Genomic DNA, 4960 nt, shown 5'->3' with positions numbered 1-4960 from the left:
GCAGCAAGCTAACTTTGGGACTTTGGGCAAGTTTTTAAATTCCTCTATCTCCTCACTTATAAAATAGAAATAATACCTCATAGGCATTTTGAGAGGATGAATTAGAATAGATTGTATGACACATAAAATAACTTTAGTTTAAACTATTTTAAAGTTACAGTTCTGTAGCATTAAGCACAGTTGCATTTTTGTGCATCCATTACCAATCGTGTGTTGGAAGTACTCAAGACTGATTGCACAGAAGCTGCGCAGTGAATGATTGCTAAAATAATGCTAATTAGTGTCATCCTATTCCATCTTGGATCTGTGTAAATTACTTAGCCCTAAATAGAAACCAAATCATAGTTATTTCCACTGAACTACTCCTGTTCTGAGAAAATCTGGTTTCAATTGTTAAGCTATAAACTATATTTCCAGCTTTCAAATTCTTCATTTAAGTGAGAGAAATAAACATAAAAACATTAGAAGTCAACACATTGAGCTTACAAATGCTTATCACCGTTCTAAGAATGTTACAGGTATAATCCTTCTAGGAGGTATATACAGCAACATTCACATTTTATAGCTGAGTACAAAGAGATTAGGAAATTTACACAAAGTCACCAGTTGATAAATAACAAGGCCCAGAACTGCATTCAAACAACTGAGTTCTAGTTCTGTGCTCTTAAACATTCTGTGATTATGAAAGGAGGCCAGATGTTAAGGTTGACAGAGATTTTAAGTTTTTTAGAAGCTTTAATATCTATTATTTCATCATCCTAGAGACAATGAAAACCAATTACTCCCACTTTACAGGTGAAAAAAGTTAAGTAATTTGCTCAAGGTCTACAGAAACATATAGGAGAGACCTGGATCTTAGCTGTGTGTAATAGCTCTGTGATTCTCTAATTTCCTTCAGTCAATTGTGATAGAGAGAAACAAATAACATCTCTTGCAAGATGCAAAGAAGTATATGGAAAGCACCTAGCATAGAGTTTTGTGTAGAAAGTGTTCAACAATTAATCCCCCTTTTCTCTTATTTAAGAGGGTTTTGAGGTCTAAGCTATTTTCTTAATAATTCTAAGCTATCATCTTTCCACTTGCTTTCTTGTACAATTGTAAACTAGAGTTTTCAAAGGTTGTATGACATGAGAGTTTTTAACAAATTAGATGCAAAAGTAGGTTTGAGAATCCAGCTGTCTTTTTTTTTAAGGCAGACATTAAAGAAATTTGCAAAAATGTAATGTCACTCTGCTCACTAAAGAGAATATCAATAGGCAACTCTTCACTACTTGTTGTTTTAGAAAATAGTTATTTTTCATAAAGATAAAAATAAATATAATAAATTTGTTATTGCTATTTTTAATGAGTTAAAGAACTTTAAAATTTCTCCACTTTGATTTCTGAAATCATAAAATTTGATTGATATAATACAAAGGCTCTGTGAGAGGTTGAAACAATTTATATATATATATATATATATATATATATATAATTTAGGTATATTTATATGTAGTAAAGTACACTTTTAAGACATACCCCAATTTTTCTTATCCCAGAAACGCAAGGTTGATTTAAGTATAAAACATATTAGAACGAAGAGATAGAAATAAGGCCATATACATATGTACACACATCTATTTGAAAAAGCAGAATTAATAAAAGTGGTTACCAATAGCAGGTGGAAAAAGCAAAGGGACAGAGGCTTCAGAGATATGTGAGCATATTACTGATTTTAAGTTAACCACAAACTTAACTCAATTAATATAATTCATCACATCAACATACTGAAAGTATAAATTCAAATGATCATCCCAACAAATGCAGAAAACTCATTTGATAATCAATATCTAAGAAAAACTTAGCAAACTAGGACTAAAGGAGAAGCTTGTTGATCTGATGAAATGTGTTTATTAAAAACTGTAAAATATATCACTTTTATTTGTGAAATTTAAATTATCCCTACTTAAGGAACAAGGTCCAAATATCCAATATTACACCTATTCATCATTGTACTGAAGATCCTATCCAGAACAGTGAGACAAGAAAAATCAAATATCAGATATTATGTTTGGAAAGAAAAAAAATTGCCCATCTTCCCAGATAATATGATCACACGTGTAGAATAAGTCTACAAATAAATCATTAGAATATGTAAGAGAATTTAGCAACTAGTTTAATATAAAAGCCACTATGAAAAAGTTAATCAAATTCCTATACATAATTAGAAAGAAAAATTAAAAACATTTTTACAATACCATAAAATTATGAAATATCTAAAAATAAACTTCATAACGTAAAGAATCTTTCAGGAAAAGATTATAAAATATTATTGTGAGGCAATAAAACCTAAAGAAATGGATCAGAATACTTCTTATTGTAGTGGTATTAATTCTTCCCATATTGGTTTATAAATTCAATCCAATATTCAAAATATAGCCCCCCCAAAAAAAATATAGCCCCAAAATCCTGAAAAAATTTTATAGTACTATTTACAAAATATAAAGAATAAGGCTGCTGAGATACTCTTGTAGAAGAACAAAGTATAAGGATCTGCTCTGCCAGATATTAAAAGTTATGGTTAACTGAGAAAACATCTTGTTTACAAAGGAATATACTACAAAAGAGTCAAGAAACATCCTCACAAACACTTCATAGATAACAGATGGCACAGCAGATCAGTATATAGAGGGCTTTTTTTTTTTTTTAAGACAAGGTCCAGCTAAATTGCCCTTCCTGGGAAGTCACTGGGATTACATGTATGCACCAATATCCCTGGCCAAAGGTGTTCTTTTCAATAAATACTACTACAGCAACTGCTTATCTATATGGGTAAAAAATGAAATTGATCCCTAATTCCACTTAATAAAAATTGACACTAAGTGGAATAAGGTCAAAAAAGCTCAAACCATAAACAAAAATAATTGATAAATCTTAGCATGCTAAAATCATCCTCCAAGGAACAATTTTTTTATAAAAAGAAAAATGCCAATGAGAAGATATTGAAAACCCATATAAAACAACAAAGAAATCAAAAACAAATACGTGGAAAACTCCTGTAAATTAATGAGGAAAAAAAGATACACAATCTAATAGAAAATGTGCAAAAGATCTGACTGGGTACTTCACAAATACAGGAAATAAAAAAGATACTCAGTCATAAGTAACCAGAGAAATGCAAATGAGAACCACAATAAGATTCCATACCCTTGAGATTGAAAAAAAATAAAAGCTTTATAACAGCAAGTGGTGGTAAAGATACAGAGCACTGGAAATTCATACACTTCATGATGGTGCAAATTGGTACAACCACATTGGAAAACAGTTGGAAACATGCAGTACTACTAAAAATAGGCATAGTCTCTGACCCAGCAATTTCACTCCTAGATTCACAGTCCATTTAAAAAAAAAAACAAGTAACCATATACCAGGACACATAAATGAGAATTTTATACCTACACTGTAATAGTCCAAAGTTCCAAAAATGTTCAGCTATGACAATAAGTCAATAAGTAACTTGTGGCATATACATAAAATGGACTTCAATACAATAATGAAAATGAAACACATTCAATGGATGAATATCACAAACATTTTAAAAAGAAGCAAAACTCAAAACAATATCAAATAGTGTGAAGTTCAAGTAAATTTAGGAATGCATACATAGCTGGTGAAAGTATAAAGATAAGCAAGGAAACTACCCCAAAGTCAGGATAATGTGTACCTATGGGGAACAGAGATGGTTGTAACTGGAAAAGGACATGAGTGGTGTCAATATTGCTAGTAATATTCTGCTTCTTACCTGGGTGGAGGTTATATCACTATTTGCCCTATAATTGTTACTGTGCATGTTTTTACACACTTTCTGAATGTGTGCATTACAATAATAAGAGGAATAAGAAAGGAAAAATCTTAATTCAAGGGATCTTCATTATCAAAATATATGTTATCCAGCTAGGTGCAATGGCACATGCCTGCAATCCTAGAGACTTGGGAGGCTGAGGCAGGAGGATCACAAGTTAGAGGCCTGCCTCAGCAACTTAGCAAGACTCTCAGCAACTTGTCAGGGCTCTGTCTCAAAACAAAAAATAAAAAATAATTGTGGGTGTGGCTCAGTGGTAAAGCTCCCCTGGGTGCAATTCCCATTAGGAAAACAATTTTTGTTATCCCAGTGCCAGCAACTGTAAGGCTTAGGGAGCAAATCATCATACTATGACAACATGTACTAATGTTCTGATCACTAAATATTGATCACACAAACTTCTCAACTTGATTAACAACAACAGTTTCTCTTGCTTCTTGTAAGCATTCACAATACAAATAAATCTGCAAATTCATTCCTTCAACAAAGATTTACTCAATTCTACTACTTGCCAAACATCGTTCTCAGGGTACCAGCAAGGTCCAAGATAAGCAAAAGCCCACACGGAGAACCTGAGAAACTTCATTTCTACCTCCATTTGGCCCTTGCCCTCCACTCTCCTACCGAGTTTCACACACGATGAACCAGAAAGCAGCAATCCAAAGCACACAGTAATTATGAAAATCACTACACTAGGGAGTCTTCCTTGCAGAGAAATCACTGCTTGAATTCAGTTGACAAAATCAAGGTTTCCTATTTCTGAGTAGGCAGAGATCCCCTTACCAAGAACTCTCACTCAACGTACTAGTTTTAACAAAGGCGTTGCTTTGGAGAGTGGCCAAAGTGGGGTCAAAAACTTTCTAGGAATGCTTTGCCTGGGATCCAGAGACATGAGGCTTGTGACTTTTCAGAAATTATATACTAGATTTTGTATGTACTGTATTTATTTCTCAGATTAAAGTTCATATATTCATGTGATTCTCAAGGTTGTTCAACCAAAAAGGATGAATAAAACCAGTTCCCAAGTTGAAGAGTCTAGCTTTGAAGGATAAATCCATGTAGTTACTGCTAGGTCATCTCAATTGAAACCCAGGTGTCCTGACCCCTAGGCCTGGGTTC

Source organism: Sciurus carolinensis, unplaced genomic scaffold (assembly GCF_902686445.1).
Source record: "Sciurus carolinensis unplaced genomic scaffold, mSciCar1.2, whole genome shotgun sequence".
NCBI classification, from domain to species: Eukaryota; Metazoa; Chordata; class Mammalia; order Rodentia; family Sciuridae; genus Sciurus; species Sciurus carolinensis.
This window is presented reverse-complemented; position numbering follows the sequence as displayed.